The sequence below is a fragment of the Alnus glutinosa genome, chromosome 6 (assembly GCF_958979055.1).
Source record: "Alnus glutinosa chromosome 6, dhAlnGlut1.1, whole genome shotgun sequence".
In the NCBI taxonomy this organism is placed as follows: Eukaryota; Viridiplantae; Streptophyta; class Magnoliopsida; order Fagales; family Betulaceae; genus Alnus; species Alnus glutinosa.
This window is the reverse complement of record NC_084891.1, coordinates 1,492,337-1,508,021: the sequence shown is the minus strand read 5'-3', so window position 1 is coordinate 1,508,021 and position 15,685 is coordinate 1,492,337. Positions and strand designations below refer to the sequence as shown.

Sequence of the window (15,685 nt, the reverse complement as noted above, 5' to 3'; positions counted from 1 at the left end):
GGTCTACATGACTTGCCGTTTCATGTCTTAAAGAATCAAATAAATAAGATTTTAGTCCATTCCATTAATAAAGGAAAATGTTTGGAAACAATTTCTTTTATTACAAATTTTATTTATTTTTTTTGATAAATTTGCAGTGATAGTCCACATTTTATGAAAATTAGTATTACGTTGAATGTCACATGGCGGTCAACATTTTAGTGACTGACATAGGCTTAAAAACTAATCTCGGTCTCTAGCTATCAAAATTAGGTTTGACCCCTCATTCATACTTTAGTTCATTGAACGAGAAATTTTGATTCCGTTCTCTGTTAATAATAAATAACAACCGATAACCAAGCACATGAACAATATTAATTAGATTTGGTCCACTAATAAATGTAGAATTATAGAATTATTTCATTGATTTGAACTTATTTGTTGCCCCCTCACAAATCACAATTATTTTTCAATATATGTGACTATTAATTAAATGAGGTGGGTAGAATTTGATCTAGGCTTGGTTTCGCATCTGCAACACCTGGCAACAGCAAGTGTCCCGATCGGTGCATGCACCATTTATCCATTCTCCATATTTCTCAACACAGCTTTGGACACATGCCAGCTTTGAGCAGTTGATAATATTGATTGGAGGCATGGAGCATGTTTGTGCCTCCCCTAGCAGAATAGTACCTGTTTTCAATTCAACCAATTAAGACAAAAACAAAATCAATATATAATTAAAATGTTTGGGATGCTATAAAGGGTTCAAGTTTCGGGAAGAAGAAACTGGAGAGCTTTGAGAAGGAATTTTAGTTTAATTAAGAACTATAACATGTAGGCATGTAGCTAGGCCTCCATCTACAGTTTACGCTCCAAACATTAATATTTTTTTAATTCTTTCTTAATTATTTGATGAAATGCCATCTCTTTCTTATAAAATTTCTGTTGGGAAGTAGTGGCGGACCCAGCCTTGTAAATATGAGGGGGCCAAATTGAAAGAAAAAAATTTTGGGGGGGCAAACTAAAAAAATAAACAAAATTTAAGGTAAAATTTAATATATATATATATATATATATATATATATATATATAGATTTTTTTTTTTTTTTTTTGAGGGAAATTTTGGGGGTTGGGGGGGCCAAGGCCCCCCCTGGCCCCCATATAGGTCCGCCAATGTTGGGAAGTGAGTCGATTAGCCGACACGGCTTGCGCCCTAAGGCCCAATAGTAGCTTATTAATCCGGATCTATCATACCCATAAAATACCGAATCAGCTTCTACACCATTATTGCGCTGCAGGATAAAGATGTGAGATGTATGCTTCTAACTTAAAAGGATAAACGATGCTTAAGTCAAGACCAACATATATGGGGGATTAATCACATGTTGAAGATGAATCATGGCATGGAAGCAATTGTATGAGGGAATATGAATACTAGAAAAGGTAGATCACGATTATGTAAAATGGGCTTTTGGCCCTTGCTCAAAAATATTTATTGGCATAAGCATCGGAGTTATTCTGGTCGTCATTCTATATATATAGGCTTCATTGCTTACATTTTTTCTCTTTTGCATGTGTAATTTGGTTGGTGTTCGCCAGAAGAAAAATTGTTCTAACATTTTCAATTACCAATAATATATATAGAGGCTAGCTGTAAATATAATAAACCCATCCACTAAAAAAGAAAAGGAGGAGCCAAGGAAAAGGAATTATATACCACTTGAAAAAACCAAGAAAAACACCAAAAGGAGAGGGAAAGCTGGAAAGCACTTCATCTTAATTTGGAAACGAATTGAAAATGCAAACTCTTACTCGATCAGTGTCTTCACTCTTGTAGGCTCTCAACCTTGACAACCTCGTTATTTATAAGCCAATGTGTTTGTGACTTGTGAGTGGTCATCAGCACGTGAAGAATGCAGCAATGCAAGTGAATTAAGATAAAAGCAAGAAAAAAAAAAGGCACGTGCAAGTCAACAACTTACAACTTAGATCCGGGGTGTTTTACCAATGAGGAAAGTTAGATCCGATGGTGTTCTACCGAGGAGGAAAGTTAGATTCGAGGGTGTTTTACCAAGTATAAAGTTAGATCCGAGGTGTTTTACTGAGGATGAAAGTTAGATCCGAGGTGTTTTACCGAGGAGGAAAGTTAGATCCGAAGGTGTTCTACCGAGGAGAAAAGTTAGATCTGAGGTGGAAGTTAGATCCGAGGTATTTTACCAATGAGGAAAGTTAGATCCGAGGGTTTTCTATCGAGGAGAAAAGTTAGATCCGAGGTGTTTTACCAATGATGAAAGTTAGATCCGAGGGTGTTCTACCGAGAAGAAAAGTTAGATCCGAGGGTGTTCTACCAAGTACAAAAACTAGATCCGATGTGTTTTACCGAGGAGGAAAGTTAGATCTGAGGTGTTTTACCAATGAGGAAAGTTAGATCTAAGGGTGTTCTACCGAGGAGAAAAGTTAGATCCGAGGGTGTTCTACCAAGTACAAAAACTAGATCCGAGGTGTTTTACTGAGGAGGAAAGTTAGATCCGAGGTGGAAGTTAGATCTGAGGTGTTTTACCAATGAGGAAAGTTAGATTCGAGGGTGTTCTACCGAGGAGAAAAGTTAGATCCGAGAGTGTTTTATCAAGTACAAAGTTAGATCCGAGGTGTTTTACCAATGAGGAAAGTTAGATCCGAGAGTGTTCTACCGAGGAGAAAAGTTAGATCCGAGGGTGTTCTACCGAGTACAAAAGCTAGATCCGAGGTGTTTTACTGAGGAGGAAAGTTAGATCCGAGATGTTTTACTAAGGAGGAAAGTTAAACTCGAGGGTTTCATACCGAGAAGAAAGTATATTCCGAGAAGTTTGATCTGAGGGCATTCTTCCAAAGAGAAAAGCTAGACGCGAGGGTGTTCTACCGGGACGAAAAGTACGTACCGAGACGACACATACCGAGAGTATGATTCTGAGAGTACTATCCCGAAGGCCCTATGCCCAAGCTTCTAGTTCCAAATAGCATAGTCCGAGGACCCCTCTAGATTTGCCATCCTCCGAAATGCACAGTCACATGCCGAGGGACCAATCCGAACCGAGGATCCAGCTTGAAGAACTCTCCCAAAGAGCCCCATATCAAGGGGAGTGCAAGATAAGGAATTCCAAGTAGGACAGTTCATCTTCATCGAATTCACCAGATAAGTTCATACTCTTCTTTTACAAACATGATTCATGTTAAAGTAAGGATAAATGTTGGTTTTTATTTTATCAACCAGGAAAATATATATATATATATATATATATATATATATATATATATATATATATGCATGCACTTATACGCTTTGCTGAAAAATATATATATTTTGATAAAATAGACTCATGTGTTAAGGCCTCACTCCTGCCGTGAGTGAAAGGATCACAAATCATCCCAACAGATGAAAAGACAAAAACATATAGCAGAATAGTACCTGTTTTCAATTCAACCAATTAAGACAAAAACAAAAACAAAATCAATATATAATTAAAATGTTCAGGATGCTATAAAGGGTTCAAGTTTCAGGAAGAAGAAACTGGAGAGCTTTGAAAAGGAATTTTAGTTTAATTAAGAACTATAACATGTAGGCATGTAGCTAGGCCTCCATCTACAGTTTACGCTCCGAACATTGTTATTATTTTAATTCTTTCTTAATTATTTGATGAAATGCCATCTCCTCGTCTCTTCTTATAAAATTTCTGTTGGGAAGTGAGTTGATTGGCCGACACGGCTTGCGCCCTAATGCCCAATAGTAGCTTATTAATCCGGACTTATCATACACATAAAATACCGAATCAGCTTCCACACCATCATTGCGCTGCAGGATAAAGATGTGAGATGTACGCTTCTAACTTAAAAGGATAAATGATGCTTAAGTCAAGACCAACATATATGGGGGATTAATCACACGTTGAAGATGAATCATGGCATGGAAGCAATTGTATGAGGGAATATGAATACTAGAAAAGGTAAATCAGGATTATGTAAAAGGGGCTTTTGGCCCTTACTCAAAAATATTTGTTGGCTTAAGCATCGAAGTTTTTCTGGTCGTCATTCTAGATATATAGGCTTCATCGCCAGAAGAAAAATTGTTCTAACATTTTCAATTACCAATAATATATATAGAGGCTAGCTGTAAATATAATAAACCCATCCACTAAAAAAGAAAAAAGAAAAAAAGAAAAGGAGGAGCCAAGGAAAAGGAATTATATACCACTTGAAAAAACCAAGAAAAACACCACAAGGAGAGGGAAAGCTGGAAAGCACTTCATCTTTGGAAACGAATTGAAAATGCAAACTCTTACTCGATCGGTGTCTTTACTCTTGTAGGCTCTCAACCTTGACAACCTCGTTATTTATAAGCCAATTTGTTGTGACTTGTGAGTGGTCATCAGCACGTGAAGAATGCAGCAATGCACGTTCAAAAAAAAAGACAAAAGGAAGAAAACAAGCACGTGCAAGTCAACAACTTACAACTGACCTTTGCATGCAATTATGCAAATAATTAATTAATAAAATGTGCATGCAAAAAATAAGAAACGTGGATAAACAGCTGCAGAAGGCCCAATTAAGAAAAATAAGACCCGGCAGTTTATCTTGTCAAGCCCAGGAGTTCAACGTGGGATATTAATCATTATGCTTAATCTAATTAATTAACAACAAAAGATTAGTAAGATTATTTGAATTTCTTTAAGAATCTTAGTTTATCTCTTATTCTTATGAGAATTTAACCTCAAAAGGGTTGGCTCGAGATGTAAATCACTTGGTCTTGATGCTGTAATTTATAAAGCATTTGGTCTAAGATTCAACCTCTTTGAGTGCAAACAATTTCTTAGAGAGTGAAAGCCGTAGCTTTACTTGACCCGAATGAAATGGGTGCTTTGCACAGTGTCAAAAAAAAAGAGAGGAATTTTTCCTCCAAATATTTATTGTTTGCATGAGGCCTAAGTAACCTCGTAATAAATTAACCTCCGATCCACATAGTCAAAATATATATATATATAACCAACGGAAGAAAGATCTCGCTTAATCGTAACGACTTGGTATCAAAAGTGTTATGTTTGGAAGAGCGTTTGAAAAAAAGTAGCGATTTAAAAATATATAAAAAAAAAATTACATTTTTAAATTGCATGTAATGTGATTATTTTTAAAAATGTACTTTTTTTTTAAAGCTATATATTTTAAAACTGCTAAACCAAACTGATCGACGATACTTAATCCATTAATATATAAATAAGTACTCATGAGTCATGATAAGTCACGATCAAGAACACAAACAATATAGAATTATTTGATTCATTTGAACTTAATTATTTGTCCCCTCACATTTATTTTTCGATATATATATGGAACACAATTGGCAAATGAGGTAGAATTTCATCTAGATTTGTTTTGGTATCGCCGATTCTTTGCAACAGCAAGTTTCCTCATTGATGCACCCACCATTAACACTTTCGCCATATTTCTCAATACAGCTTTGGACACATGCCAGCTTTGAGCAGTTCACAATATTGATAGGAGGCTCGGAGCACTTTTGCGCATCTCCTAACGGAATACCTGTTTTCAACCCAAACAAAAAATTAAGAAAACCAATAATTAAAATGTTCGGGATTTATACTATAATTTTTCTAATAATTTCTTATAAATTGACGTAACAGTAGTAAACGTGATATTATATTCAAGAGAAGCAAAATAACCCAGATTTATTGTTTGATACAAAAAAAAAAAGTAGAAAAGGATTCAAGTTTGAGGAAGATCGAAGACGCTGGAGAGCTTTGAAAAAAAGATTTTAATTTTAAGAAAACATTCTTAATTCTTTCTTATTTGATTAAAATGTCAATTACCAATAATCATGTAGTGGGGGTTATAAATATTATCAAACAAAAACATGTGAGAATCATGTTTGGTTCTCGATCTTTTTAAAACAAAAACATTAATTAACAAATAATCAAAACTTAAAAATACTCGAATCTATACATTTTTTTTTTTTTTTCCGATTATGTCACATTAAAACGTCTTTTTCAAACATAAACAAATTAAAAAACACGCTCTAAAAAGCATTAACAAATAGAGCGGGAACCGTTTCTAGAAGAGAAAAAAGAATTACCAGTTGAGAAAACTAAGAAAAACAGCACAAGGAGAGGGAAAGCCGGAAAGCAGTACTTCATCTTTGGAAACGAAAATGCAAGCTGGATGAGTGTCAAGGCAGGTTCTCAACCTTGATAATATCGTTATTTATAAGGCAATGCTAATATATATATATCGCATATAAGGAGTGCATTTCAATTTTGGTACTCTTTTTAATCTCTCAACCAACCATTAATGTTATTGTCAAAATTGGTTTTATGCTGATTTGAATTTGGCGTATTCCTCAATTAAGCAATTTTTTTAAAAAAATTTATTGACAATCACTATAATTAAGTGAAATAAATGAGATATTAGAACTCTATTAATATTATGTAAATCAAGTTAACATTGTTATTACATAGTTGTTTACCTAACTAATATTGAAATAATTATTTCAAAAAATAAAATAAAATTGAGGAGAGTGTATTTATGAGGCACAAGTTTTCCACTAAATTAATTGGGTTGAAAGAATTTACTCAAATTCAGTAAATTAAACTGACATGTGTCCAAACGTGAGATTATCGACAAAAAAGATTTATCCAAGTTACTTTCTTTCTTTTTGTCCAAGTTAATTCTTTTTTTGCCCAAATGTTTTCTCTTTTTGTCTAACTCGATCACTTCTTTTTTCTTTGTGAGTTTCGGGGATATTTCCATTCATAGGTCCGAGATCCACATCTATCTATGAATTGAAAGGTCTGAATGATCAACTCTGCAATGTTGTTGGAATTAATAACTCTTTATAAATTAAACAATTTTTGGGTTTGGATTATACAAATTTGCGCACCAGTTGAAATCATCGACATGCCTGCCCTAACCCATTTGTTTGGGTTGGCACCATGCCCGACCCATTTAGTGATTGGGTTAGGCTTCGGTTGCATGATTTTTGTTGGGTACATTGATTCTCTATGCAAACCCAATCATTTCAACTGAATATATGTGGGTTTTGAATCGCCTTTTTTCAAGTTTTATATATAAAATTTTGATGCAACGAAATCAATTCCAATCCATCTCTAACATTTTTCTTTTAAAAAAAAAAAAAAAAAAAAAAAAAAAAAAAATCAACTATTGAATATGTAAGATTAAGACAAATGAAAACAAATCTAATAGTTGATTTGAAAAAAGATTAGATGAGAGTTGGAACAGGAGTTAGAGAAGTAGCAGATCTCTTTGTAAAATGGGTTGTTTTGTCCAAATTTTCTGAAGAACAATGCTACAAACTCAACTCTTATAAAACCTTTATACATGCAGTTGGGTTGATATGGAGTGCTCATAAACCATTAATGGATTGACATTCATTACGCTTCTTCCTATGCCATTTTCTTCATGATGACAATATTGTCTTTGTTTGTGGTTTAATTTGTAGGATTTTTTATTTTTTATTTTTTTTATTTTTTTTTTTTTCAGGGTATCTCAGTTTCAGTATTTTGAATTGTCTTACAAAAAGTGATAACTTACCAAGCGTAGAGGCTCAACTAGAATCTACCAGACTATCCTTAACCCAATACCCACACTACTAGAAATGTTAAGCATTGAGACGCAGGCTTCGCCCCGGTGATTGGCCTCAAAGAAAAGGTAGCACCTAGCCATCTAGGAGGTCTTGAACTTGAGACCTCTAGGAATAATATATTCCTAAAAGCCGCAAGCCTCAACCATTAAGCCAATCCTTTAGGGTTAAATAGAGATTTCTTTCTAGCTTGGATTGTTAATAAATTGGCCGTAAATATGAGAGAATTTTTATGGTGTTCATTTGTTCCAAACGAATATCAGACAGCTTATCTCTTTGCTCGAACATATGAGCTCTATAAATTTATTTTACCATATTTATTGTCCAAATTTATTTGTATCTTGACAACAAATTTTGATTGTAAACGTGAGCCTTTGGAAAACAAACATCATTAAACGCCGATCATGACCACTAGGCATTGGTCAAAGGTTGAACTATTTTGCCCAATTAATTTGACTTTTTGTTATAGTAATAGCCATTGATTCGGGGGTTGATGGCTGTCGATTTGGTCCAATTATTATAGGTGGTTGTTATGAGAATAGTTAAAGGAATATATCTTCAGTCCATCCCGGAAAATCAGGGTTTAATTAGTGCATTTCATTTTTAGCACTCTCATGGTGGTCCTCATCACCTCACTTTTTAAGCTCTTGGATTATTTTAAAAGGAAAATGCTTTGCCAAACAAGAAGAACGATGATGTGGTTGGCGTCGTTGGCGAGGGTGAGGCCGGAGGCAGCCGCAGCCTGCAGAGAGACTGGTCGAAGCGGCATATTGGAAGCCTTAGTGCAATTACACAAGTTTAGTAGTTGACGTAATACTTATTACGTCAATTTATAAAAATTTGTATAGAAACTCTATTATTCTTATCAACACTCTTTCTAGACAGTCTTCCCTCTATTAGCATTGCCTTGTTTGCCATATTTTTTAAAAAAAAAACAGTTTTTTGCCATGTTTTTTTTTTTCAAGCAAGCATTAATGCTAATTTATTTCAAAGCTTGCAACCAACCCATGGGCGATGGAGTTATTTGGAGTCCAGATATATTATATTTAATTTCCAATCTCAAAGCAAATCCACATGATCTTTTAATTAAAATATTTTACCGCATGGGAACGCAATAAATGTATTTAAAGTCTAGCTAATGCATTTTAAAATTTGTTTTTATTAAAAGGAGTGTTAGGGTCAGTGTCACTTGTTCAGCAAAATTTTTTTTTTTATTTTTTTTATTTTTTTATAAGCACGGATAAACAAGATACAAATTTAAGGAACTAAAAAAGAACCGGATGAAACTTTTTTAAAACAGGAGGAAAAGGATCCAAATGAAAAAGAAGATACGGGAATGCAGCCAGAAAAAAATCTGGTTGCGGCCCATTTTGCTACATGATGGGCACAGAAGTTTGCACTTCGGTTGACAGAACTAGCAGACCAGCTAGTTGTGGATGGAATGAGAGAGTGAATCTGAGAGATAGTAGCAGCAATACGCCAGTCTTTTGTGATCAAAGGATTCTGTAGAGCCAAAGTGACTGTTGTAGAATCCCCTTCTAGAATGAACGAAGTCGCGTGTATAGAAATAGCCAATTTAGTAGCCAGTAGCGCAACAAGAGCTTCCCCAATAACTGCAGTGCAAGGAGGACTGATAAGTGAGGAACAATGGGTAATGGTACTAGAAGAGTTCCGAATCACCGCTGCTTGAACTGAAAAGGAGTCCCGAATAGCAATGTCATAGTTAATTTTGATATAAGGAAATCTAGGTTTTTGCCAAACCTCAGGGATCCTAGGCAGGGAAGAATTCCAAGCAGATAAATGCTCTTGGACCAATTTATTAATATGAGCAGAGATTGCTAGAGCATCAGGAACCAAATCTTCATGATGTGCCTTATTCCTTGAAAACCAAATATGATCACACGCAACCATTGCAAAAATCTGAAACTTATGAAAATCCTCCAAAGGAATACCAATCCTTGCTGGGTTAAGGATAATAGAGAGCCAATCAGTCATATCTGCAATATTAAAAGCAAGAATATCCAAAGGCCAAAAAGATTGGCGCCACACAACTCTAGCAATAGGACAAGCAAAAAAGAGATGCAGAATAGAATCTATAGGGCCAGAGCATAAAGAACAAGAAAAATCCATAGGAGAGGAAAGCATAGACTGAGAGATTCTAAACTTAGTAGGAATGATATTCCAAATCATCTTCCAAAGAAGCAACTTTAAACGATGATTAATGTTAAGCTTCCACAAAGATTTCCAACTAGAGGGAGGGAGAGGGGCAGGTGAGTGATGAGAGGAAGATGAAAGAAGATGATGAGCAGATTTAGTTGAAAAAATACCTGTGCAAGAAGGAGTCCACAAACAAGAATCAACAGTGGACCTAATGTGAATTTTCAAAATCTCAACCACAGTGGCAGAAGAGAAAAGGAAACTTAGCAAATCAAGGCGCCATGTCATGGTTGGAGGATAAATAAGATCAGCAATGTGAAAAGGATGAGAGTGAGGGAGGTGAGGTAAACAAGGGTTAGGAAGGAAATTAACAATGGTGGGAATCCAGGGTGAAGTCCAAATAGGCAGGCTGGAATTAAAATGTGAAACAAAACAAGACCCTTTAGCAAGTAGAGGGATAATGGATTTAATCCCATTCCAAACCCAAGAGCCAGAACCTAGAGGACAGGAAAAGAGATTATTATATTTGATATATTTTTGCTGGAATAGTGGAACCCAAATGCTGGCATGATTTGTAAGAAGCTTCCAACCAAGCTTTGAAATAAGAGATAAATTGACATCTTTCATCAGCCGAAAACCTAAACCACCCTGATCCTTCGGAAGACAAAGCGAAGACCAAGACTTGAGAGATAAGTTACGAGCCTTGTTAGTAGGAAAACCCCACCAGAAATTCTTGAAAGCAATATCCAATTTATGGCAGAAAGCATCGGGGAGTAGGAAAGTACTCATTGCATAAGAGGGGATTGCAGAAGCCACCACTTTAACTAATACTGTTTTACCTGCCTGAGATAATGTCTTTGAACGCCATCCCGCAATTTTTCCTTGAACCTTTTCCAAAATGTCAGAGAAAGCAGCCACTTTGGATTTACCAAATAATAGAGGAAGACCAAGATGTCTAGCAGTGGCAGGAGTAACATCATACGGAAGAATATTCTGGATGGCAGTGATAGTAGAAGAAGAAGTGTTCTTGCTAAACAAAATATTAGACTTGACATGATTCACAGTTTGCCCCGACCAGAGACAATACTTGTCAAGACAAGATTTAATAGTAGCAGCTTCATTAGAGGTAGCAGTTGAGAAAATAATCAAGTCATCAGCAAACAGTAAATGATTCAATGGAGAGCATGCTCGAGCAATTTTAAAACCCCGGAGAGAACCAAACAGAAGCCTGGAAATAACCTCTGATCCAATAATAAAAAGAAATGGAGAAAGTGGATCACCTTGTCTAAGTCCCCGGGAGGGGGAGAATAATCCAAAAAGGCTGCCATTCAACAGAACAGAGAATGAAGAAGTGGAGATACATAGACGTTCCCAGTTAATCCAACGAGAGTGAAAGCCAAGCTTATGAAGAATAGCCAGTAGAAAAGACCATTCCATCTTGTCAAAAGCTTTTTCCATATCGAGATTAAGTGCCATCAGACCACCACGGCCCCTCTTAGATTTGAGAGTGTGGAGCATTTCATAGCTAAAATAGAGTTATCTTGAATATGATGATGAGGAACAAATGCTGTCTGAAAAGGAGATATAAATTTGGTGAGTAATGGCTTGAGCCTATTAGCAAGCAATTTTGAGATAATCTTATAAATAATATTGCACAGAGTAATAGGGCGAAAATGCTGAACAGAAGAAGCTCCAATCGTTTTTGGAATCAGTGCTAAGAAGGTATGATTCTGTTCCCTAAGAAGCTGATTATGCCGAAAGAAATTCCAAATAGCATTTAGAACAGTGGTCTTGATAGTATCCCAGTATGTCACATAAAATAAAGCAGTGAAACCGTCAGGACAAGGAGCTTTTAAACGCACCAAACTAGATAGAGCCTCAAAAATCTCAGATTCTGTAGGAATAACACAAAGAGAAAGATTATCATCATCTGTAATAGAGCAGTCAAAAAGATCCAGTAGCTCAGGAGGAGGAAAATTAGTAGAAGTGTAAATATGCTGGAAATGGGAAACAAAGCTTCTACCAATCATGTTCCTGTCAGAGATCCAACCAGATGGTGTAAAAATACAATCAATAGAATTCCTCCGTCGACGAATGAGAGTACTAGTATGAAAAAATTTGGTATTAAGATCCCTACAGGTTAACCAAAGTTCCCTGGATTTATTCTTCCAAAGAGATTCCTCCTGTTGTAGATACTCAGAGAGTAAAGACTTGAGATGAAGTTCGAAGGCCAAAGTAGAATCATTTGAGGGGCATTGTTGAGTGTCGTCAAGTAATTTTAAAGTAGAAACAATCTTTGCATGAATATCCCCAAAATAATGCTAATTCCAGTATTTCAGAGCCTTTTTAGTATTCTTAAGTTTTTTGGTTAAACAAAAGGAAAGAGAACCATAAGGAGCAATAGACCAAGCTTCTGAAATGACTACACTACAAGAAGGATCCCGAGTCCAAAATTCCTCAAAGCGAAAAGGGCGAGGTAGGGATGGGGAGGGAAGGGATGTGTTCAGAATAAGGGGGTTATGGTCAGAAGAATAGGCTGGTAAATGTGTAACAGAGAAATTGGGAAAGGATTGAATCCAGGAAAAAGAAGCAATGGCCCTATCAAGGCGTTCTTTGATCAGACTAAGTCCCTGATGATTATTGGACCAAGTAAAAGGATTACCAGAGAAGCCCAAGTCAATCAAACCCATAGAATTAATAAACCGAGTGAAGCAGTTATCAAAATTGCTATGAAAAGGCCGGCCACCAAACTTATCAACAGAGGCAGTAATAGCATTAAAATCACCCAGACAAAGCCAAGGTTCATTAAAAGAAATACCATAATCAGCAAGGGTTGTCCAGAAGTCCGAGCTATTTTTTTGATAAGGGGGCCCATAAACAAAGGAAATCATCCATTTTACATTAGTATCAACAGGGAAACACCAAGCACATATTATATCAGGAGATACAACAAAAGTAGTAAGATTTACATCATTCTTCCAGGCTAGCAAAAGACCACCTCTAGAAGAGGAGGGAGGGGCCTGAACTAGATTAGAAAACCCAAGCTGCAGCAAAATAGAGGTAACAACAGATGCAGCAGTTTTAGTTTCAGACAAAAAAATGACATCAGGGTTATTAAGCCGGATGATGGCCCTGAGACTACGAATGGTAGAGATGTTGGCTAGACCTCTACATTTCCAAGATAGAAACTTCATGGTACTGGAGGGGGCATGGTTGGACCAGCCGCCTCAATTGTTGGAGAAGAGTCTGAACTTGTGACAGCAGAGTCACGGGCATCAACCAAAACAAGCTGAGTAATACTACGTGCCTTACGAGCAACCTTGTAGACTATTTTAGCAGCAGTAGGTGATTCTGGATAAATTGACATATCAGCCTGTGTGGAAGCAGCTAAAGCCACATGAGAGTGCTTCAAAAAAGACAAAGAAGCAGCAGCTATATCCATTCGTTCTTGCAAATTCCTGTGTGAGGAAGCAGGTGGAGAAGACCGACGCTTCGTAGGGGGAGATGGTAAGTCCAAATCACTAGTTACAGTATGTCGCTTTTTGCCCACAGAGTGTGAGGAACAACCAGGAGACAGAGGGGGGGAATGCGAGGGAGCACTGGCACGAGGGGAGCTTGAAGGTGTTTTCGGTGGGTATGGGTGATAACGGGAACTAGAAGGTGAGGATTTTCTTGGGGGGGGAATCAGTCGGGTGGAAAATGGGTGGAAAGAAAGAGGGGGGGCGATTGAGATAGAGGAGACTTTGAGGAGAGGAATCTGTGGCTAGTTGGAAGGATGATGGAGGCAAAAGGAAATTGGGCTGAGCTAAAGATGATGGGCTGGGTAAAGGGGAAGGGAGATGGGCAGTTGGGCCAGTGGGAAAAAAGCTATGAGGAGAGAGCCCAGACATCAACCGGGCCAAAGGAGATCGATCCACCAAGTCAGAAGTAGTAGTAGGTGAAAAAGTCGTTGAAGAGAAAAGTCCCTTACCACGATCAGAAGCAGTCAACAAAAGAGGATTGACTTGGGGAAAATAGCCAACAGCAGGAGACGTGGCCACACCCTGTCCATGGAATTGCAAGTATGGGTTGAAAGAGCCCACGTGAGGTAAAAACTCTGATCGAGGCGGTGCAGGTTGAACGTACGGAGCAGCTTGTTCAAGAAGTTGAACTGGTTGATGGAGAGAAGATGACGCCATCTGTAAGGAAGGAGAGGATGACCCCGCCAGAACTGAAGCGAAAACTAGAGCAGAGGAAAGCTCCGGTGTTGTGGAGGTGAACCCAGGAAGAGCAGGGGCAGGTGGATCAGATCGAATCCTTAAACCTGAAGAAGGAGCCGACCTCGGACCAGATAACACAAAAGCACAAAGTGAAATGCCATACTTATCTTGTGGACCTTGAGGTGAAGGTGCAGGGCAGGAAGATTTCCTGTGGCCGATCAAACCACAAAGGGTGCAATAGTCTGTCAATCGTTCATAGAGGTAATGAACCCAAGTGGCAGCTTGTTCAACACAATTATTTACAGAATGAAGTTGCAGATTTGATGTAATTAAACAAAAGGAAAAAGGAAAATGCTTCTAGAGTATTATTTATTTTTGGGTTAAATACCTCTAAAGTCCCTAAGTTTTGACAACTTTATTTTTTAGTCCCTAAGTTTCAATTCGCATCAGAGATGATACATCAATTTTGGGAAATGACCAAATTAGTACCTTGGTTAACTTCTCCGTCCAAAAATTAACGGTCCGCCACGTGTCAACCTCAGAAGTTGACACGTGGCACTATATAAAAAAATAAAAAATAAAAAATCTTTAAAAATTAATTAAAAAATTAAAAAAAAAAACTAAAAAAACTAAAAAAAAAAAGAAAGGGGGTGGCTCAGGCCCACCATGGGGGTGGCCGGCCACCCCCATTTTGGCCAGGGAGGGGGCCGGCCGGTCTGGGGTGGCCGAACCACCCCCGTGCCCCTTGGGGGTGGTTCGGCCACCCCCAAGGACAAAACCCTAAACCCGAATTTTTTTTTTTTTTTTTTTTTTTTTTTTTTTTTTTTTTTTTTTTTATATCCAGGGGATGGCCGAACCACCACATGGGGGTGGTTCGGCCACCCCAGACCGGCCGGCCACCTCCCTGGCCAAAATGGGGGTGGCCGGCCACCCCCATGGTGGCCAAGAGCCACCCCCCTTTTTTTTTTTTTAGTTTTTTCAGTTTTTTTTTTAATTTTTTAATTAATTTTTAAAGATTTTTTATTTTTTTATATAGTGCCATGTGTCAACTTCTGAGGTTGACACGTGGCAAACCGTTAATTTTTGGACGGAGAAGTTAACCGAGGTACTAATTTGGTCATTTCCCAAAATTGATGTATCATCTGTGATGCGAATTGAAACTCAGGGACTAAAAAATAAAGTTGTCAAAACTCAGGGACTAAAAATGTGTTTAACCCTTTATTTTTATAAAAACTGGCGTGATGGTTTATAATTGATAAAATAATTAAAAGTGAATTATTTAAAAGTTAGTTATTAATTAATTAAATTGACAAATCAAATTTTTTGTTTAATAATTTCATCAATTATAGTTAGTCACATTACCTTATAAAATAATTTGTAGTAAAAGTTATAGTACTTCTAACGTTACTTCTTGACATAAAAAACCTGACTTACCAATTATAAATTACCACGTTAGTTTACAAATGTTATTATAATAAAAATTGTATCACCTCGAATATTTTCCATTTTCTAAAGGTGAGAAATACAAGAAATGTTGCATTTGCTGCAGCTTAATTACCTATATGGAAAACGTGCCAGTTTACTCTATTCCCAGCGACGACCTTTCTAAATCTCTTGTTCATTCAAATTAGCTGTTGTTCAAAGCCAACAAAAGGTTTAGCCCTGTTTTTTCAATTTTTTGATTTTGTTTTTTTATTTATTATTA

The 15,685-nt window shown here is 36.9% G+C and overlaps 1 long non-coding RNA gene across 1 annotated transcript; it reads right to left on the bottom strand.

Moving 5' to 3' along the window:
- Positions 1-375: 375 nt before the first annotated feature.
- Positions 376-1,846, bottom strand: LOC133870219 (uncharacterized). The gene is made up of 2 exons (XR_009900662.1): positions 1,700-1,846; positions 376-672 (listed from the first exon to the last, which is right to left on the bottom strand). It is a non-coding gene; the product is annotated as an uncharacterized LOC133870219 (long non-coding RNA).
- Positions 1,847-15,685: the final 13,839 nt, after the last annotated feature.